Source organism: Tachypleus tridentatus, chromosome 11 (genome assembly GCF_004210375.1).
Source record: "Tachypleus tridentatus isolate NWPU-2018 chromosome 11, ASM421037v1, whole genome shotgun sequence".
In the NCBI taxonomy this organism is placed as follows: Eukaryota; Metazoa; Arthropoda; class Merostomata; order Xiphosura; family Limulidae; genus Tachypleus; species Tachypleus tridentatus.
The window spans coordinates 32,870,387-32,894,729 of record NC_134835.1 but is presented as its reverse complement, the minus strand read 5'-3'; the positions used below and the strand labels follow the sequence as shown (position 1 = coordinate 32,894,729).

Below are 24,343 nucleotides of genomic sequence, written 5' to 3'. Positions count from 1 at the left end.
GGCTTGTTAGTAGAGAAGCCAGCATCAGCACCAGACCTGAACTCTCGAGACATATCATTATTTTACTAAAACTTGTATTTCTCTCTTTAATGTACATCCTCTAGCCAAACAAAAGTCTTAAAATATTCCTGCTGTTTACTCTATGTTTTCAGCATTAAACTTCTAAAGACGTTTTTTTTTGTTTTTTGTGTTCTTGTTCGAAATTGTATGTTTAGTTCAAATAATACACAAATCTTTGTCTATATTTGACTTTTAGTCTGGAGCTCCAGTCCCTTTCTTAAATGCTTCAAGTAACATAAATGAACTAAAACATTTCCAACAATATAAACATGTTCAAAAAGTTCAATAATAGGAGATCATTCACACTTTAACAAGATCCAAGCTAAAACATTTCCAACAATATAAACATGTTCAAAGAGTTCAATAATAGGAGATCATTCACACTTTAACAAGATCCAAGCTAAAACATTTCCAACAATATAAACATGTTCAGAGAGTTCAATAATAGGAGATCATTCACACTTTAACAAGATCCAAACTAAAACATTTCCAACAATATAAACATGTTCAGAGAGTTCAATAATAGGAGATCATTCACACTTTAACAAGGTCCAAACTAGAACATTTCCAACAATATAAACATGTTCAGAGAGTTCAATAATAGGAGATCATTCACACTTTAACAAGGTCCAAACTAAAACATTTCCAACAATATAAACATGTTCAGAGAGTTCAATAATAGGAGATCATTCACACTTTAACAAGATCCAAACTAAAACATTTCCAACAATATAAACATGTTCAGAGAGTTCAATAATAGGAGATCATTCACACTTTAACAAGATCCAAACTAAAACATTTCCAACAATATAAACATGTTCAGAGAGTTCAATAATAGGAGATCATTCACACTTTAACAAGATCCAAACTAAAACATTTCCAACAATATAAACATGTTCAGAGAGTTCAATAATAGGAGATCATTCACACTTTAGCAAGATCCAAACTAAAACATTTCCAACAATATAAACATGTTCAGAGAGTTCAATAATAGGAGATCATTCACACTTTAACAAGATCCAAACTAAAACATTTCCAACAATATAAACATGTTCAGAGAGTTCAATAATAGGAGATCATTCACACTTTAACAAGATCCAAACTAAAACATTTCCAACAATATAAACATGTTCAGAGAGTTCAATAATAGGAGATCATTCACACTTTAACAAGATCCAAACTAAAACATTTCCAACAATATAAACATGTTCAGAGAGTTCAATAATAGGAGATCATTCACACTTTAACAAGATCCAAACTAAAACATTTCCAACAATATAAACATGTTCAGAGAGTTCAATAATAGGAGATCATTCACACTTTAACAAGATCCAAACTAAAACATTTCCAACAATATAAACATGTTCAGAGAGTTCAATAATAGGAGATCATTCACACTTTAACAAGATCCAAACTAAAACATTTCCAACAATATAAACATGTTCAGAGAGTTCAATAATAGGAGATCATTCACACTTTAACAAGATCCAAACTAAAACATTTCCAACAATATAAACATGTTCAGAGAGTTCAATAATAGGAGATCATTCACACTTTAACAAGATCCAAACTAAAACATTTCCAACAATATAAACATGTTCAGAGAGTTCAATAATAGGAGATCATTCACACTTTAACAAGATCCAAACTAAAACATTTCCAACAATATAAACATGTTCAGAGAGTTCAATAATAGGAGATCATTCACACTTTAACAAGATCCAAACTAAAACATTTCCAACAATATAAACATGTTCAGAGAGTTCAATAATAGGAGATCATTCACACTTTAACAAGATCCAAACTAAAACATTTCCAACAATATAAACATGTTCAGAGAGTTCAATAATAGGAGATCATTCACACTTTAACAAGATCCAAACTAAAACATTTCCAACAATATAAACATGTTCAGAGAGTTCAATAATAGGAGATCATTCACACTTTAACAAGATCCAAACTAAAACATTTCCAACAATATAAACATGTTCAGAGAGTTCAATAATAGGAGATCATTCACACTTTAACAAGATCCAAACTAAAACATTTCCAACAATATAAACATGTTCAGAGAGTTCAATAATAGGAGATCATTCACACTTTAACAAGATCCAAACTAAAACATTTCCAACAATATAAACATGTTCAGAGAGTTCAATAATAGGAGATCATTCACACTTTAACAAGATCCAAACTAAAACATTTCCAACAATATAAACATGTTCAGAGAGTTCAATAATAGGAGATCATTCACACTTTAACAAGATCCAAACTAAAACATTTCCAACAATATAAACATGTTCAGAGAGTTCAATAATAGGAGATCATTCACACTTTAACAAGATCCAAACTAAAACATTTCCAACAATATAAACATGTTCAGAGAGTTCAATAATAGGAGATCATTCACACTTTAACAAGATCCAAACTAAAACATTTCCAACAATATAAACATGTTCAGAGAGTTCAATAATAGGAGATCATTCACACTTTAACAAGATCCAAACTAAAACATTTCCAACAATATAAACATGTTCAGAGAGTTCAATAATAGGAGATCATTCACACTTTAACAAGATCCAAACTAAAACATTTCCAACAATATAAACATGTTCAGAGAGTTCAATAATAGGAGATCATTCACACTTTAACAAGATCCAAACTAAAACATTTCCAACAATATAAACATGTTCAGAGAGTTCAATAATAGGAGATCATTCACACTTTAACAAGATCCAAACTAAAACATTTCCAACAATATAAACATGTTCAGAGAGTTCAATAATAGGAGATCATTCACACTTTAACAAGATCCAAACTAAAACATTTCCAACAATATAAACATGTTCAGAGAGTTCAATAATAGGAGATCATTCACACTTTAACAAGATCCAAACTAAAACATTTCCAACAATATAAACATGTTCAGAGAGTTCAATAATAGGAGATCATTCACACTTTAACAAGATCCAAACTAAAACATTTCCAACAATATAAACATGTTCAGAGAGTTCAATAATAGGAGATCATTCACACTTTAACAAGATCCAAACTAAAACATTTCCAACAATATAAACATGTTCAGAGAGTTCAATAATAGGAGATCATTCACACTTTAACAAGATCCAAACTAAAACATTTCCAACAATATAAACATGTTCAGAGAGTTCAATAATAGGAGATCATTCACACTTTAACAAGATCCAAACTAAAACATTTCCAACAATATAAACATGTTCAGAGAGTTCAATAATAGGAGATCATTCACACTTTAACAAGATCCAAACTAAAACATTTCCAACAATATAAACATGTTCAGAGAGTTCAATAATAGGAGATCATTCACACTTTAACAAGATCCAAACTAAAACATTTCCAACAATATAAACATGTTCAGAGAGTTCAATAATAGGAGATCATTCACACTTTAACAAGATCCAAACTAAAACATTTCCAACAATATAAACATGTTCAGAGAGTTCAATAATAGGAGATCATTCACACTTTAACAAGATCCAAACTAAAACATTTCCAACAATATAAACATGTTCAGAGAGTTCAATAATAGGAGATCATTCACACTTTAACAAGATCCAAACTAAAACATTTCCAACAATATAAACATGTTCAGAGAGTTCAATAATAGGAGATCATTCACACTTTAACAAGATCCAAACTAAAACATTTCCAACAATATAAACATGTTCAGAGAGTTCAATAATAGGAGATCATTCACACTTTAACAAGATCCAAACTAAAACATTTCCAACAATATAAACATGTTCAGAGAGTTCAATAATAGGAGATCATTCACACTTTAACAAGATCCAAACTAAAACATTTCCAACAATATAAACATGTTCAGAGAGTTCAATAATAGGAGATCATTCACACTTTAACAAGATCCAAACTAAAACATTTCCAACAATATAAACATGTTCAGAGAGTTCAATAATAGGAGATCATTCACACTTTAACAAGATCCAAACTAAAACATTTCCAACAATATAAACATGTTCAGAGAGTTCAATAATAGGAGATCATTCACACTTTAACAAGATCCAAACTAAAACATTTCCAACAATATAAACATGTTCAGAGAGTTCAATAATAGGAGATCATTCACACTTTAACAAGATCCAAACTAAAACATTTCCAACAATATAAACATGTTCAGAGAGTTCAATAATAGGAGATCATTCACACTTTAACAAGATCCAAACTAAAACATTTCCAACAATATAAACATGTTCAGAGAGTTCAATAATAGGAGATCATTCACACTTTAACAAGATCCAAACTAAAACATTTCCAACAATATAAACATGTTCAGAGAGTTCAATAATAGGAGATCATTCACACTTTAACAAGATCCAAACTAAAACATTTCCAACAATATAAACATGTTCAGAGAGTTCAATAATAGGAGATCATTCACACTTTAACAAGATCCAAACTAAAACATTTCCAACAATATAAACATGTTCAGAGAGTTCAATAATAGGAGATCATTCACACTTTAACAAGATCCAAACTAAAACATTTCCAACAATATAAACATGTTCAGAGAGTTCAATAATAGGAGATCATTCACACTTTAACAAGATCCAAACTAAAACATTTCCAACAATATAAACATGTTCAGAGAGTTCAATAATAGGAGATCATTCACACTTTAACAAGATCCAAACTAAAACATTTCCAACAATATAAACATGTTCAGAGAGTTCAATAATAGGAGATCATTCACACTTTAACAAGATCCAAACTAAAACATTTCCAACAATATAAACATGTTCAGAGAGTTCAATAATAGGAGATCATTCACACTTTAACAAGATCCAAACTAAAACATTTCCAACAATATAAACATGTTCAGAGAGTTCAATAATAGGAGATCATTCACACTTTAACAAGATCCAAACTAAAACATTTCCAACAATATAAACATGTTCAGAGAGTTCAATAATAGGAGATCATTCACACTTTAACAAGATCCAAACTAAAACATTTCCAACAATATAAACATGTTCAGAGAGTTCAATAATAGGAGATCATTCACACTTTAACAAGATCCAAACTAAAACATTTCCAACAATATAAACATGTTCAGAGAGTTCAATAATAGGAGATCATTCACACTTTAACAAGATCCAAACTAAAACATTTCCAACAATATAAACATGTTCAGAGAGTTCAATAATAGGAGATCATTCACACTTTAACAAGATCCAAACTAAAACATTTCCAACAATATAAACATGTTCAGAGAGTTCAATAATAGGAGATCATTCACACTTTAACAAGATCCAAACTAAAACATTTCCAACAATATAAACATGTTCAGAGAGTTCAATAATAGGAGATCATTCACACTTTAACAAGATCCAAACTAAAACATTTCCAACAATATAAACATGTTCAGAGAGTTCAATAATAGGAGATCATTCACACTTTAACAAGATCCAAACTAAAACATTTCCAACAATATAAACATGTTCAGAGAGTTCAATAATAGGAGATCATTCACACTTTAACAAGATCCAAACTAAAACATTTCCAACAATATAAACATGTTCAGAGAGTTCAATAATAGGAGATCATTCACACTTTAACAAGATCCAAACTAAAACATTTCCAACAATATAAACATGTTCAGAGAGTTCAATAATAGGAGATCATTCACACTTTAACAAGATCCAAACTAAAACATTTCCAACAATATAAACATGTTCAGAGAGTTCAATAATAGGAGATCATTCACACTTTAACAAGATCCAAACTAAAACATTTCCAACAATATAAACATGTTCAGAGAGTTTGATAATAGAAGCTCATTCACAATAAGAAATGCGTTCTGGCTCAAAATATGTTTTAAAGTTGTTTTAATTTTGAAAAGACGTCTATGGGAATTTTAGAATTTTTTTCTTCATGCGCCATAAGGAAGAAGCTGTAACGTTATCTTCAGTTATTAATTTTTCTCGTATGTAGATTATAAAATAGTATCTACTCAATATCGTATGCACTATCTTTTAACAGAACAGAATGTTAGACTTGTTAGTGATGGCAGTTCATATAATCATTTAGGGAAAATAAAACTAGTAAGTTTTTTCTTGCTTTATGGTGTTGAATAATACTGTATAATTAGCAATATTACAGAAGCATGAGATATATACACTCCATGAGAAACATTAAATATATACTCCGCCAGAAACACGATATATATATACTCCATTAGAAACATGATATATATACTCCGCCAGAAACATGATATATATATACTCCATTAGAAACATGATATATATATTCCATCAGAAACATGATATATATACTCCATCAGAAACATGATATATATACTATATTAGAAACATGATATATATACTCCATCAGAAACATGATATATATACTCCATCAGAAACATGATATATATACTCCATTAGAAACATAATATATATACTCCATCAGAAACATGATATATATACACTCCATGATCTTAATGTAATGATCAAAACAATACTTTACGTTATCATTTGTACTTCTATCTTGACTTGAAATAGCTTCGGTACATTATAATACATACCGAGTAAGATGTCTTATTCAAAGTAATAGCTAAGAATAAGTTAAAGTTTGAAAGATTTTCTTCTAAGTTTTCGATACTTAGTAAACTTCGATTTTGGTTTCAGGTAAATGTGAAATATTCTTATTATGATAAATAAAATAGGTGATATAATGACGTAACTATTACCTCGCTGGTACAGCGGTAAGTCTACGGATTTACAACGCTAAAATCAGGGGTGTGATCCCTCTCGGTGGACACAGCAGATAGCCCGATGTGGATTTGCTAAAAGAAAACTCACGTTACGTAAATAAGGTAAAAAGGAACACCTATCAAATATGTAACGAATATATTAGATAATAAATAGATTTAAACCAACAAATTTATTGTTTCAATGTTTCTATTATTTTTCTTATTCTAACTTTTATTAACTTAAATGGCCTTCCTTATTCAATATTTACAAACATTATCCTTGAATAATATTCATAAAGAAATAATTTCGTGTCGTCTCGAGTTTGGGCGGACTGTCCTGGACCATCCAATAGGTGAATATGCTTGAGCGTAGAACAAACATTGGAACAAAAGAGAGACTGATAGAATTATTTTAAAACTATAACGATTTATTTGTTTGTCACAGTAATAATTTTTTATGAATGATTGTTCAAATGGATTTTCTGACGCTTAAGTTAAAGGATTTTTTATTATGCAACTTTGACGATTGTAAACATGACAAAGATTTGCATTTATGACAAAAATAAATAACGTTTTCTACCCGCCACCGTCCTTAATTTTGAAATGATGACTAAAATGAACACAACCAATCAGTAACTCCCTATAATACATGCTGGGGGGATTAACTGTCACTCTTATTACGCACGTACAGCTTGAATTGGTACTAAACGGATTCGAATCCTGCTAGCCAGCTCTGTAGTCCGAAGCTCTGTGACAACACTCTTTGCACGTGAACTAACACAGAGAAGTAACATGCATGGTATTTCAATTTATGTGTTGAGGTTAATGGCAGTACCATGACCAACTCGGCCCCACAAATCCTTCTGGCTGGTCTTCTTTCTAGTCATAAGAATCTTCTATTATTCCTTAATGTTCCTTCTATAACGTATTTAGTGCTTTTGTATTTGAATTTCGCGCAAAGCTACTCGAGAGTTATCTGCGCTAGCCGTCCCTAATTTAACAGTGTAAGACTAAAAGGAAGGCAGCTAATCATCACCACCCACCGCCAACTCTTGGGCTACTCTTTTACCAAGGAATAATGGATTGACCGTCACATTATAACGTCCCCACGGCTGAAAAGGCGAGCATGTTTGGTGCGACGAGGATGCGAACCCGCGATCCTCAGATTACGAGTTGCAAGCCTTAACCCACCTGGCCATGCCGGGGCCTAAGTATTTAGTGTCTTCTACGGTTTGATTGTTTGTTGATAAGCGCAAAATTACACCATGGGTTACCTGTGCGGTGACCACTACGGGTATCAAAACCCGGTGTTTAGAGTTATGAGCCGTTAAGCCACTGAAGCCATCGTTCAGCGGAAATACTTCTCTCAAACTGTATGCTATCCAGTAGCACAATGATATGTCTGCGGACTCAGACCCCTAGAAACCAGGTTTCAATATCCGTGGTGGGCAAAGCACATTGTGTAGTATTGTGCTTAATTACAATCAATCTGTATCTTCTACAACCATAGTTTTCTTAAAAATAATAATGTTATTATTGTCAAGTGCTAAATGTGTTATGCTTTTATTATTATAATCTATCGCTGGGTATTCTTCTTTTGTTATTAACATCTATTGTTATGTATTCTGCTTTTATTATTATAATCTATTGCTGTGTATATTGTGTTTATGATTAGCATCTATTGTTATGTATTCTGCTTTTATTATTAGCATCTGTTGCTGTGTATTCTGCTTTTATTATTAGCATCTGTTGCTGTGTATGTTGTTTTTTATTATTAACATTTATTGTTATGTATGTTACTTTTATATTTGAATGGAGAATGGACTGAGAGTTTTAAAGTTTTAACAAGGTAGAACCAACAGAAGTACCTCACGAATCTCACATAATAAGCCACTTCAACGAACAAGGAAGGATTTTTAATGTATTGTTATTTCATAACATCTTGTTTGACGTGTAATTAAGAATACATCAGAACCCTTCACTATAAACCTCCTGGTGCTTAAAACATGTAATAAACTAAGTTTACAGAATATTCTTTAACAGTCAATATATAGTTTATCTTATATTTATTTTATATTTTTATATTATATGTTATATTGATTCCATCTCCTTTTGGGCTCTTGAGTTTTGGTTTCAATTTTGAAAACCGTATGTCTGGGTCGTGATTTGTGTTTGTGTTAAAATGACATATAAGATACAGATAGTTAATTTTAGTTTTGATTGATAAATAAATGGTTCACAGGACTAGTGACAGTCAGACAAATAGATAGAAGAAGCGGTAACAGACAAAGGAGCCCTGGCACAGCCAGGTGGTTTGGGCGCTCAACTCACAATCTGAAGGTTGCGGGTTCGAATCCCCGCTACACCAAACATGCTCATCCTTTCAGCCGTGGAGGCTATATAATGTTACGGTCAATGCCAAGAGTTGGCGGTGGATGGTTATGACTAGCTGCTTTCTCTCTAGTTTTACATTGATAAATTAGGGACAGGATAGGACAAATAGCCCTCGTGTAGCTTTTGCGCGAAATCTAGAACAATCAATCAAACAGCCAGATAAACAGATTTGAAGTCAGGCGTACACGAATAAACAGAATATTGAATAAACATCTTTAAGCTTATTTTGTGAAAATTTTCAATGAGTGAAACGTACTTGACTGAATACTTATCAAAATAATTATCATAAATTGCCCAGCTAGACGTTTGTAAGTGTAAGAAAATTAATGTTACATTACATTTTTCTCACGGTGGTATTTTAATAAGTATAGTGTACAAGCAATAGGAAAAGAGGTGGTGATTTTACTTTCTTTCATAGTTTGCATTCTTTAAACGTGTGATTTTACATTTTCAAGATGTTTTGTTTTATTTTTATCACACAGTAAACGATTAATCCTAAACGTTAGACATTCAGGTGTTGTTTTTTAGTGTAAATTTTTAAAAACATTTTTCTTATATATTTTTCAAATTTAACTTCACGCGTATTAATCAAACTTCCTGTAATTTGCTTAAACTCATGAAAAAATTATTTGTTGCAATAGTTTCGTATTATGTTTATCTATTAAAAGGAAAATGGCGAAAATTCTTCCTTGTCTTTTATTCCTTATTTCTTTAAAAATTAATATATTTGTTTTGAATGATATTTTTGTATATTTTTTTTATTTCATCTGTGAGCACGGTTAGGTCATTTTTCGAAAGTTCATGCGGTTAGTTTGTTTGTTTTGAAATATCGCGCAAAGCTACACGAGGGCTATCTGCGCTAGCCGTTCCTAATTTAGCAGTGTAAGACTAGAGGGAAGGGTAGCTAATCAGCACCACCCTCCGCCAACTGTTTGGTTACTCTTTTACCAACGAATAGTGGGACTAATCGTCACGTTATAATGCCCCCACGGCTGAAAGGGCGAGCATGTTTGGTGTGACGGGGATTCGAACCCGCGACCCTCAGATTACGAGTTGAGTGCCTTAACCACCTGGCCATGCCGGGTCCATGCGATAAGTTTGTGTGCGGGGATGGGGTGGGTGTTTGTTTTTAAATTTGAATTTCGAGTTACACGAGGCTTATCTGAGCTAACCGTCCCTGAGTTAGCATTGTACGACTAGAGGGAAGGCAGCTAGTCATCTCCACTCACCGCCATCTTTTGGGCCACTCTTTTACCTAACGAATAGTGTGATTGACCGTAATAATTATAACGCTCCCGCAGCTGAAAGGATGAGCATGTTTAGTGTGACAGAGATTCTAACCCATGATAATCAGAATCCGAGTCAAGCACTCTAACATGGCTGTTGGCCATGCCGGGCCAACATATATAATAACCTTGGCTAATGTAGTGTAAAAAATATATCAGAATACAATATTGTTTGCGTCGCATAATTCTCCTGGTAACGTTTTTCTATTTCTGAGTAATGACGAGGTAAATCTATTGTTGGATCGTTCTATTCTTTATTGTTAATGTTTTGATCACTGACTTACATTTGGGGGAATGTAGATATACTATCGTGAGCATTATGGTGTGTTACAGGATAAAGATACACAAAGATTATCTGCGCTTATTGTTCCTTATTTTTAAATAATAGACTAGAAGAAAGACAACTAGTCAACAGCACCTACCACTGACACTTGGGTCACCCTAGTCGAATAAAGAGAGATTTTAGTGACACCCTTATAACGCAAAACTTTCAAAACTTAATACCGTGTTCAACAGCTCTCTTTTTAGATTCAACCATGCTCAGTAACGTATTATCTTTAAGGACAAGAAAACACAATGTGTGTTTATGTTCGTTGTAAACACGCGTGCCTTTCTTCTTAAAGAGAGGGAGATTAGAGAAGAAATTGATTTCTCAGAGTCAGCAATTTTGATTGTGTAAGTTATTTTGTCGTGTTTAGTTCCTGGCAGAGGTACAGTTATTTACTTACACACAAGAAAAAACTTTGAGGCTAACGATATAACACTAAGACAATGCTGTTTGTGTGTATACATATAAAAAGGACAGTTGAATTCAGACTAAAATTTAACGTAATTTTTTTTATATGTAAACGCTCATGTAAAAGAAAAGATGTAATCGTTAGGTAATTGGATATTCAACTTATCTTGATTCATCCTGTCTGGTAAAGCTGCTCAACGTAAAATGCATTTTATGTAAAACTAGTAAAATTAAGCTAAATGGAGGTGATATAGAATACACTCTCTTGTATAATTTGGAGTCATTAAAGAGTCACAGACCTCTTAACTTTCCAAGGAAAAATGCTATAAAAAAGGTAACCTAGTTAACTCTTCCATACCGCTTTGAAAGAGCAAGTCCCCCCAAAGTGGTAGTATATCACACTGACCATGAATGTCTCCGTAACAGTAAAAAAACACAGTACAAGTCTCGAACACGTTCCTACTTTCGTGTGCCGTTTCCTGTTCCCCACCTTGCTTCGGAGTTCGTTAATTATTAAAGATTGTGTCTTCGTTTGATCACTGAGATGTAATAGAAACATCTGAATTAGATTTCTACAAACCTAAATGGACCTTATATAAACGGAAAAAGTGGTTCGGTTCTTTAATTATTAAAGTAAAATCGTTTTACGTTATACAGCCTACGGGTTTCTTTTCGGAAATGGTGAAACATAATTTTTTTTTTAAGCTATGAGTAGATAAAACATATTTATACTATCATATGTGTATATGTATGTATTAAAACGCTTCCTTGAAGATCATGAAATGAAATCAAATAAACAGAGCAACAATCATCTAAAAAATGAAAAAAATCTATCTATGTATATATATAAAACTTATGTTATTTACAAGAAACGTTAGTATATACCGTGAGTTCAGACATGTTTACGTCCTTCAAAACAAGATTACTCATATATATTAATAATGTTTATGTTTTAATTAGTTTATATTCGAGTCAGTTCATATTGTTTATTAGTGTGTTTTTTTTTCCGTTAGGATCCTTAAATTTTTATGAACAATTTGCAAAATTCTCCGAGACTTCTACCCATTAAAAACATACGCTTCTTCCAATTTTACTTTCACATCGATTTCTTGATATTTTTTGTGGATTGGTTTGGTTTCTCTTAAATTTCACGCAAAGCTACCCGAGGTCTATCTGCGCTAGCTGTCCCTAATTTAGCAGCGTGAGACTGGATGGAAGGCAGCTAGTCATCACCACCCACCGCCAACTCTTGAGCTACTCTTTTACCAACAAATAGTGGAATTGACCATCACATTATAACGCCCCCATAGCTGAAAGGGCGAGCATGTTTGGTGTGACAGGGATTCGATCCCGCGACCCTCGGATTACGAGTCGAGTGCTTTAACCACCTGGCCATGCCTTCTGGTGGATGAAATTAACGTGACCTTTTCATTTTACTTGTACTATTGCACGGCCAGGTGGTTAGGGCGCCTAACTCGTAATCTGATGGTCGCAGGTTCGAATCTCCGTCACACCAAACATGCTCACTCTTTCAGTAGTGGGTGCGTTAGAATGTAACTGGCAATCCCACTATTCGTTGGTAAAAAGAGTAGTCCAAGAGTTGGTGATCACTAGCTGCCTTGCTTCCAGTCTTACACCGCTAAATTAGGGACAGCTAACGCAGATAACCCTCGTGTAGCATTGTGCGAAATTCAAAAAACAAACAAACTTAAGATAACTTAATTACTTAGTAATTAGTATGATGGCGCTCTCTATTATCAATATAAAGAATTAAAAAATCTGAATTAATCACATAAATAAAATACTTGTGAAGACGTGATCCACCCAAGGTAGTTTTTGACAAAGAAGTCTTAGGTGATCACGTAAGCTGCGCTAATTCTTTCAATTGCAGATATAATAATTGTATACCAACATCATGAAGATCTGCAACTAACAAACGCCACGTGCGTGTCTTATCTCCAATTAATTTTCTACATTACTCAGTATTACTCTGGTAGGATACTTGTCGCTGAAACTCGTTTACTTCTGACATAAAGCTTGTATAAACTCTGAGATAATTCGCTTTTTTCTTCCCTGTTTACAGATGATGAAGAGTAGCTCTGATAAGCATTATTGTTTGCAATACCATATCTTTGGTATAAATATTTAAAACATTTGATTTGCTCAATTCTCGATGCACTTCTTATTAGTTCCCAGGAGGGTCAGTGGTAAGTTTACAGATTAGCGAATCAAAAACACTGTTGTTGTTTTTTTAATTCACTGCGGTTTACATAGTGCAGGTAGCCCATTATGTAGCTCAGTGCTAAAACAGCAACAACAGTTTTTATACTCGCTTCACAAACCAAACATGTCTATCAATCTGAAAGAGGCCCGGCATGGCCAGGTGGGTTCAGGCGTTCGACTCGTAATCTGAAGGTCTCGGGTTCGAATCCCCGTTGCATCAAACATACTCGCCCTTTCAGCCGTGGGGGGCGTTATAATGTGACGTAAAATCCCGCTATTCGTTGGTAAAAGAGTAGCCCAAGAGTTGGCGTTAGGTGATGATGACCAGCTGCCTTCCCTCTAGTCTTACACTGCTAAATTAGGGACGGCTAGCGCAGCTAGCTCTCGTGCAAGAAATAAAAAAAAAAACAATCTAAAAGTATAAATTTAAATTATGTGTTTTATTTGATGTGTTCTAACTAACAGACCAAGAAAGCAATATAATTAGAAAACATTAAAAAATAAGTATGTTACTAGATTCCTGTTTTTGATGGTTAAATATTTCTAACTCTTATTCATGTAGACTGTGCCAGTTGTTAAGTGCTCTTAACTATGTCGTAAACCTCTTATCTACTACCTGAAAGACACCGAAAGAAGCCTAGCAACTAATTACTATTGTTTCTCTAGTAATACCGGCATTAAGACGATTTAATTTAAATTACTGAGAATAAACCTACGTCGTCAGAATACTTGCTATGCTATACAGGAAAACCGGCTATGCTATATACATGTGTCTTTATTTGAACATTGTTAGTATTTGCCTCAAAATTCTAGAAACAGATATCGCAGTATTTCCATTCGCACAGACCCGTAGTATCTTTTAAGTTTGTTTATGTTTGTTCGTTTGTTTTTGAATTTTGCGCAAAGCTACACGAGGGTTATCTGCGCTAGCCGTCCCTAATTGAGCAGTGTAAGACTAGAGGGAAGGCAGCTAGTCATCACCGCCCACTGCCAACTCTTGGGCTACTCTTTCACCAACGAACAGTGGGATTGACCGTAATGTTATAACACCCCCACAGCTGAAAGAGCGAGCATGTTTGGTGCGATGGGGATCTGAACCCGCGACTCTCAAATTACGAGTCAAACGCCTTAACATACCTGGCCATGCCGGACCTATTGTTCACGTGCATCAACAGCAGTTTTAACTGAAATCCGGCTCGTAAAAGTTTGGAGACATAATATTTACATAAAATAATCGCTACAAATAGATGTTAACAGGGTGCGACTCGGTGGGGCTCTACAACAAACCGTGATTGTTCAGTTGCTACTAATCTGCAATCCAAATAACATCATACAATTCTCAAATTACTGTAAACACTGGTATACACCCTTTATTACCTTATCTGTTAGTTTATCGGCTCCATCGTTGGGCTAACCGTTATAGCCTCGGGGACGGTTTATGCCGGAATCCTCCAAGGAAGTTATTTCTATGGGAAAATAGTAAGGTGTTGATGTACTATAATAGAAATATTACGTTCCTCTATGCTTAATACTTGGGACCTTGGGATACAATTAAGGAAATAACTATTTGTAAAGCCTATTTGATTATTTGTTAGAGTACTCTAATTTCATGAGTATAAACTCGTCGTTTGGTTTATGTTATATTAAAATACGGCTTTTAATTTAGTCTCTCTCTTCTTTGTTTCCGATCTCAGGAGAAACAGAATGATTTATGTCGTGCAAGTTCCGTGATGAATACGTCCATAGACGTAGTGTTCTGCTCTGCTGTTGTAGAAACTAACTTATGACGCTGAAGTTCTTATTAATGCCAGAAACTCACGACTTTGTAAACACTGTAGAAAACAACGTTACGTGTTTTATAAGCAAGACACGTAATAAAGTTTGTTAAAGAAGATGTGAAATATATAATGGACCAACTCATTTTTTTCTGTGAGACGAAGTTCCTTTTTAGAAATAGCCATTAATAATTACGTAGGTTTTGATTTTAGGTTTGCTTTACGGTACAAGTTAGCATAAATGGCGAGACTAAAGCACGTGCTCTACTTTGTTCGTTATTCCTTGGAAGGGGCGGATCCGTAGGTCAAGGCGGTGAGTGTAACCGTATTTTCAACCATAAGGTTTATTTTCCTATTTCTCTAATCCAGAAGTAATCATCTCGACATCTATGTTCATCGCATAATTGTAGCTGATTTTGTTTATCTTTAAGCCTAAATCTGCATTTTTTGGTTTCTTGATGTTCACGTCAGCATCTCGTCTGGTAGCAGACAACCCTGGGACAAGAGTATGGATAAATATTTGATAAAGATACTGGAGAGTAGAAACAATGCCTGTATTGGTTATTTGGCATTAAACCCAAAACTACACAATGGGCTCTCTGTGATTTGCCCATCGCAGTATCGAAACTAGATGTTTAGCATTATAAGCCCTCGGACTTGCCACTAAGCCACTGGGGAGCTAATGAACGTGACACTGATGATGAGAAAGATCGCAAATTATTGGAGAAAAAAATATGTCAGGGTGGATCTGAATAAACAAAGTTTGGTTTGGTCTGAATAAACAGGGTTTGGTTTGGTCTGAATAAACAGGGTTTGGTTTGGTCTGAATAAACAGGGTTTGGTTTGGTCTGAATAAACAGGGTTTGGTTTGGTCTGAATAAACAGAGTTTGGTTTGGTGTGAATAAACAGAGTTTGGTTTGGTCTGGATAAACAGGGCTTGGTTTGGTGTGAATAAACAGAGTTTGGTTTGGTGTGAATAAACAGAGTTTGGTTTGGTGTGAATAAACAGAGTTTGGTTTGGTCTGGATAAACAGGGTTTGGTTTGGTGTGAATAAACAGAGTTTGGTTTGGTCTGGATAAACAGGGCTTGGTTTGGTCTGAATAAACAGGGTTTGGTTTGGTCTGGATAAACAGGGTTTGGTTTGGTGTGAATAAACAGAGTTTGGTTTGGTGTGAATAAACAGAGTTTGGTTTGGTCTGAATAAACAGGGTTTGGTTTGGTCTGGATAAACAGAGTTTGGTTTGGTGTGAATAAACAGAGTTTGGTTTGGTGTGAATAAACAGAGTTTGGTTTGGTCTGGATAAACAGGGTTTGGTTTGGTGTGAATAAACAGTGTTTGGTTTGGTGTGAATAAACAGAGTTTGGTTTGGTGTGAATAAACAGAGTTTGGTTTGGTCTGGATAAACAGGGCTTGGTTTGGTCTGGATAAACAGGGTTTGGTTTGGTGTGAATAAACAGAGTTTGGTTTGGTGTGAATAAACAGAGTTTGGTTTGGTGTGAATAAACAGAGTTTGGTTTGGTCTGAATAAACAGGGTTTGGTTTGGTCTGAATAAACAAAGTTTGGTTTGGTCTGAATAAACAGAGTTTGGTTTGGTCTGAAAAAACAGGGTTTGGTTTGGTGTGAATAAACAGAATTTGGTTTGGTGTGAATAAACAGAGTTTGGTTTGGTATGAATAAACAGAGTTTGGTTTGGTCTGAATAAACAGGGTTTGGTTTGGTCTGGATAAACAGGGTTTGGTTTGGTCTGAATAAACAGGGTTTGGTTTGATCTGGATAAACAGGGTTTGGTTTGGTCTGGATAAACAGGGTTTGGTTTGGTCTGAATAAACAAAGTTTGGTTTGGTCTGAATAAACAGAGTTTGGTTTGGTCTGAATAAACAGGGTTTGGTTTAGTCTGAATAAACAGGGTTTGGTTTGGTGTGAATAAACAGAGTTTGGTTTGGTCTGAATAAACAGAGTTTGGTTTGGTCTGGATAAACAGGGTTTAGTTTGGTGTGAATAAACAGAGTTTGGTTTGGTGTGAATAAACAGAGTTTGGTTTGGTCTGGATAAACAGGGTTTGGTTTGGTGTGAATAAACAGAGTTTGGTTTGGTGTGAATAAACAGAGTTTGGTTTGGTGTGAATAAACAGAGTTTGGTTTGGTCTGGATAAACAGAGTTTGGTTTGGTGTGAATAAACAGAGTTTGGTTTGGTCTGGATAAACAGGGTTTGGTTTGGTGTGAATAAACAGAGTTTGGTTTGGTGTGAATAAACAGAGTTTGGTTTGGTCTGGATAAACAGGGTTTGGTTTGGTCTGAATAAACAGAGTTTGGTTTGGTGTGAATAAACAGAGTTTGGTTTGGTGTGAATAAACAGAGTTTGGTTTGGTGTGAATAAGCAGAGTTTGGTTTGGTCTGAATAAACAGAGTTTGGTTTGGTCTGGATAAACAGGGTTTGGTTTGGTCTGAATAAACAGGGTTTGGTTTGGTCTGAATAAACAGGCTTTGGTTTGGTCTGAATAAACAGGGTTTGGTTTGGTCTGAATAAACAGGGTTTGGTTTGATCTGGATAAACAGGGTTTGGTTTGGTCTGAATAAACAGGCTTTGGTTTGGTCTGAATAAACAGGGTTTGGTTTGGTCTGGATAAACATGGAAGTATTCCATCAAACATCGCTACTGATTTTATAGCATTGTTACTGACTGACTATATTCAATTTTAGACAAATGATTCACAAAAAGACTGGTGACAGACAGACAAATAAATAGATAGAAGAGAAAGGGATAACAGAATGGTCAGGTAGTTAGAGCGCTCGACTCGCAATCTGAAGGTCACGGGTTCGAACCATCCCCGTTACACTAAACATGCTCGCTCTTTCAGCCATGAGGGCGTTATAATGTTACGGACAATCCCACTATTAGTTGGTAAAAGAGTAGTCCAAGAGTTGGCGGTGGGTGGTGATCACTATCTCCTTCCCTCCAGTCTTACACTGCTAAATTAGAAATGGCTAGCGCAGATAGCCCTTGTGTGGCTTTGCGTGAAATTCAAAACAAATCAGATCATTCAAACATTACTAATTATTTCCCAGTATTATTACAGGTTAACTATATCCATAGAGGAATGTTTCATGTTAAGTATCATATCAGCTGTAGTGTCAAAGATAAATGTTTACTTAAAGATGTACTTAATCTATTTAAAAGAGTGAACAGATATTTAAGAGAGGGGAGTTTACATTCCTGTCTCATACAAATAAAAGTTACCTAATAAAAATGAAGCTATCCGGCAATTTTATTTTCATAAAATTTTTATTATTATTATTTTTTTGTTATTATAATAAATCTCTATTAGTCTTCTATTGGCTAAAGTTATCACTAAACAATCCAAACTTTTGTCTTTCTAAATCTTTATATAGTGGACATGTGATGCTACCTGTTTCCTGGTGGTTGTGTATATTTGAGCTTTGTTGAAAATTTCATTTGTAGTCAAAAATATAAGTAAATTTGTACAAAACAATGCGTTTAAAATTCACGAGCTACTTCCAGGGACCTCACACACCGGTCTATGTTAGAAGAACCCTCCAATGCTCCCCAATCTGACAACTTACTATGGTAGTCGACTGGCTGGCTATTCGTTGTGAGATTTTATTTTAAAATCGTCGTGAATCGGTTTGAAATTCGGAGGTATGGTGAAGGTAACAGAATGCACAAACAGTTCCTTAAAACGGACACCACTAACAGGCAGAACAGGTACCGAATCAGGCAATCTTACAGCTCAGATGTAATTTTGATTAACTGATCAGATGAAAGCTAAAAGTGAGCAAGGCCTAATGACTGACGTGCTAGGTTATTGATTTGAAGTCCATGATTCGCATTCCATTACAAAAAAAAAAAAAGGAATCCAAATTATGGGGTGCGAGTGCATTATAAAGGTGACATTAAAATATTAGATTAGGTTTAGTTTATTTTTTGAAGCATTTCATGTAAATATTCAGCCGAGAAAAAGGTGATAATAATTAGGTTTTCAACATGGTAGTACAGTTAAGATAACACGGCGTGACGATAATTAGTATGTGATATACCTTCATCATTTCCAAAAACCTTTTATCGAGATAGCTACCACACAGAACACAGATTTAGCTGGCGCGATAACTGTCACAACACACTATCAGCGAATCCAGTGTTGAGGATTTACTTTCGCATTTCTATGACATCACAGCAATATTCATGTGTATGACGAATTGTTATATTTGAACTATATTCCCGCAAATATTATATTAAGTTTTCAATAGAACAAAGAAGTTGGAATTGAACTCGAATGTCATTCATAAAACTTAGGCCTACATTTATTGTTTACCCAAAAGACGCGTATTACGTAATCAGAGACCAAAAGCTGTAACGGTTATGAGATCCTTCGGGAGTAGACTGAACGTTTATGAAAATAAATATGCTAAAAACACTCCGTTGTGAAGGTCCGTGTAGCAAGGAGTCTTTCAAAGAACTTACGTAAGACGAGTATGTGTGAAAAATAAGCCGTCTTCCCAGAGGAAAGTTCATATAGCCGCGATGACGTCATAAGGATATGAATGACGTTCTGGTATGTTGTAAAATTGTTGCTCTTCGAATCCATTCATTTGAACACGTGCTTATGAACCTAACAAAGCTTACGTCCACGGAGTTAGTGTTAGGAGACTCAGTTCACACAAGAATGCGTGACACACCCTGAGGAATATAAAACTAACTACTCGCTCACACAACACTTTCTTTCATGTTAGCTAGATTTTATTGAATGAATATGATGTGTTTACTTTAACATAGAACACGAGCGCTATAAGAAAGAACGAGGTTAACGGGCTAGAGACACAAGTGGTCCATATAAGGACAAAGCCTTCACGTGAATCTGATTTCCTAAGCATGTCATAAAGTTTAGTATCAGTTAGGCTTAAATTGACTTATCGTAGTTTGTAACAGAGAGAAACTTTTAGAAGAGAAATTTTGAAAGATCTCAAATAATTTGCGTCCCATACACAGGGCCGTCGAGAGCAATTACGGGCCCCAGGGCAGCAAGCATTAAGCCCCCCACACATGCCAAGGGGCAAGGCTTCCCCTGATCCCCGCTCTCGTCGGGCCTGCCGATACACAATATCAGTGAAAGGATATTTAAAAATGACGGTAAATAATTAAACTGTTTTCTTCTACTGTTCGGTTTGATTTGGTTTGTTTTGAATTTCACGCAAAACTACACGAGGGCTATCTGCGCTAGCCATCCCTAATTTAGCAATGTAAGATTAGAGGAAAGGCAGCTAGTCATCACCACCCTCCGCCAACTCTTGGGCTACTCTTGTACCAACGAATAATGGAACTGACCGTTACATTATAACGGTCCCACGGCTGAAAGGGCGAGCACCTTTGGTATGAAGGGGATTCGAACCCGCGGCTCTCGGAATACGAGTTGAGTGGCTTAACCACCTGGCCATGCCGGGTCATACTGTTAGGAAGCACTGTCTATTTACAGCCACGTTTACTATCTCCCTTCTTACAGGTACACAGAAATATATATAGTATATATATATTACTAGCTTGTCTTACATCCGGATAACGTGCGTTTGACACGTTTCTAGTGTCCATCACACACTGTATATCGAGCTCCTAATGACGTACTTTAAATAGTCAAGTAAAAAAATAAGTATAAACCTTTTTTTCTATTTCTTTAAAAATATATCGGTTACATAACTGACAAATTTAAATGGCAATACGAACGGTCACTTGTCTAAAATTCATTTCTTTCCTGAAATAAAACCGAGCAAAAAAAATACTCGCTATCTCCAAATTTGGTGCTATTTCTGATAATAAAGCAGCTGATAGAACATCGGTTTCCGCTTTATTATGCCTGTGAAAAGCACGTTGACGCTATCGTTCCAAATGTCTGAGAAACTATCGATAAGGGATGAAAATTCTAAAAGCTATCATCATTTGTAATAAAGGTTATACTCGGGATAAGACATTGTATAACTGTTTAAATCCAGTCTTCCTGGAAACTTTTAACATGAAATCACACGAACAATTTGTTGATGAAATGGAATTCTATTTTTTCTTAGGTTTTATTAGTATTTAATAATAAAAAAACTTATTCAAATAAACTACTTAGAAGAAGATTTTTTTGTCAACTCGCCAACATAGAACTCTTGATCATATTAGCGATTACAAATAGTTAAATAAAAATTCACTGTAAAAAGTTTTCGAAATAAAGTCCATAAAACGTAATTCTCCTTATCAATTTCTGTCTACAAGAAACGATATAGCTTTAGCAATGGATACAAAGACTGCTTTAGTAAGTGACAAAAATAAAAAACTAGTCAAAAAGAAAAGATTCGAAAAGCAGTTTAAGTAATGCAACTGCTATTAAAACTAATTAACATGGAAATATTTAATATAATATAACTTCTAGAAGCTTCATCTACTTTTAAGAAAGGTAACATTTAGAAAAAAAAACCCTGCAAAATATGATCACTCATTCAAAGACATCTGAAATTGCAGACATATAAGTTGTAAGATATAGACATCGAAGGATCGTGTATAAATTGATATTAATATAAATGTAATAATAATAATATATTAATAATATAAATGCATAGTAAATTATATTGGTAAATCAAAAACACAATTTCCTTTCCACTGGAATTTACGAACATTTGAAAGAACGAGTTGTCGTACAAGGAGATAACCACAGGACGTCTCTAATTTATTTATTGCTTCGAGAATATCACATGGTTCCACTTTGTAATTGAAGCTATCTCGTGAAACTATCCCGGTCGCACCAAACATGTTCGCCCTTTCAGCTGTGGGGGGCGTTACAATGTTACGGTCAATCCCACTATTCGTTGGTAAAAGAGTAGCCCAAGTGTTTGCGCTGGGTGGTGATGACAAACTGTCTTCTCTCTAGTTTTACACCGCTAAATTAGGGACGGCTAACACAGATAGCCCTCGAGTAGCTTTGCGCGAAATTCAAAAACAAAACAACAACAACAACAACAAAGAAACTCGTGAAACTGACAACAACGTGTGTATTCTTACACAAATAGAGCTTTGAAACTTTCATTGCATAGAGGCAGGTCATTCTATACAGCAACACCAGTTTTCCTTCGTCTTAAGCTGACACTATATCAAACGTGCATTACAGTGGCGTCACCTGGTAAAAGTAATGCTACGTTGTTTATCTGGTTTGTTTATTTTAGAACAAAGCCACATCGGGTTATATGTTGTGTCCACCGCAGAGATTCGAACTCAGTATTTTACCATTATAAGTCCGTAAACTAACCATGGGCTTACCGAGGACCGGTGTTTATCTATCTCCAGTACAAACTGCTGTTCTAATACATAGTTATGTGGATAAATTACCCGGTAAATGGTAATTCGGTGATTCATGTGCCACCATTATTATAGACAATATTTACATTTTAACTGCCTATAATAAAATTAGCTCTTGTTCATGGAAGAAATGGTCAAGTAATCTCTCTCTCTCTCTCTCTCTTTCCCCTTATTCCCAGCGGCTCAGGGGTTACACTGAGGAAGTGTAACGGAAAAACTGGGTTTCGGTACACTAGTGTAGCTTTGCGCGAAATTCAAAAACAGACAGTCAACCACACCCATTTTAAAGAACCTTAAAATAATAAGTTCGTTCAATTTATGTCACCGTTAGGTGGCTAAAGATTTTATTTTTGGTTTTTGAATTTCGCGCAAAACGACACGAGGGCTATCTGCGCTAGCCGTCCCTAATTTAACAGTGTAAGACTAGAGGGAAGGCAGCTAGTCAACGCCACTCACCGCCAACTCTTGGGCTACTCTTTTACCAACGAATAGTGGGATTGACCGTCACATTATAACGGTCCCACGGCTGAAAGGGCGAGCATCTTTGGTATTAAGGAGATTCGAACCCGCAGCTCTCGGATTACGAGTCGAGTGGCTTAATTAACCACCTGGCCATGCCGATCCTAGGTGGCTGAAGGACGGGAGAGCTTTTCAGCGGTTCAGCATTGAAAATCTGCTACTCGTTTTGCGCTTGTCTGTTAGAAAAAGGCCTGTAAGGAGTCATTTCAGTTCTCCTATCAGAGATAGCGAGTTTATTTCACTCAAGTAACCACCAATTTTTGTATTACTTATACTACAAAATGTACAACATCTACAAAAATAAGTGTTTTGTGATTTACTAAGAGCAAATAAAACACTTTTCCACTAAAAGGTGTCACATTAAACTTTTTGTATTAATATATATTTATTTGTGCGTAAATACCCTGATTTTTCGTAAACCATTCCGATGTGTACGTATCAAGTTAATAGAGTTTGAGCCAATAAATCTCAAAACAATACTTGCACTCAATATGTGTTTTTTTTTTCACACACGAATTCTTGTGCACCAGAACCACAATTCCGGAATTATGGTTCGGGAACATATTTCATTAATTTGAAACTGCGAAAGTCCGCAACACTAGCTACCTGAAGTGCCTACTTGGTAAAAATGGCTGACACTCTTATAACACACTCAGTTTTATATGCTATCTAGGTACTAGTTCATGCCTTTCTCTCTGAAAACCAGTGTCAAGCGATGACACCGTATTACTTAATTAGTGTGGAACGATATAATAAAATATAAACACTAGATCATAAATATGTTTCTTAATTATTTTTTGCTTCTTAGGCCTATCTATTGACGATCGCTGACTGCGGTAATTGCTTACAGGCGTAACACAAAGCAAAATATTTTGTTTGCCTTACGTGTGACAGAGAACGTAAGAGAGTGTTGCTCTGTGTGAATAACAAATTCAAACACTTTGAACACTTGCTTTATAAAAGAAAAGTGTTTAGAAAAACATAAAAATCTCTTCAGTCGTCTCTTATAGTCGAAGTGACAACGTGCTTAATTTTGTACCGTACATCTGACTGAATAAACCATCGGCTCATTCACTGGGTAAACTTATATATTATCACAGAAATTCTCAACGTGTGGAAAGTAATTTCCTACGTGCCTACTGGAGCACGTTTTGTTTCTAAATAGCAGGTCAACGAGTTTCTTATTAGCACTATTATTTAAGGTGCTGAAAGTCAAATATTCTTCGTAATATGTGAGAAGAGCGTCTGAGGCTAAT

At 34.9% G+C, this 24,343-nt stretch overlaps 1 long non-coding RNA gene across 1 annotated transcript in view; it reads right to left on the bottom strand.

Moving 5' to 3' along the window:
• The window catches only part of LOC143231463 (uncharacterized), a 39,497-nt gene that overhangs the window by 13,452 nt on the left and 1,702 nt on the right, over positions 1-24,343 (bottom strand). Inside the window, exon 2 of the long non-coding RNA XR_013016933.1 lies at positions 6,806-6,901. This is a non-coding gene — a long non-coding RNA (uncharacterized LOC143231463). The remainder of the gene's footprint in view (positions 1-6,805; positions 6,902-24,343) is intronic.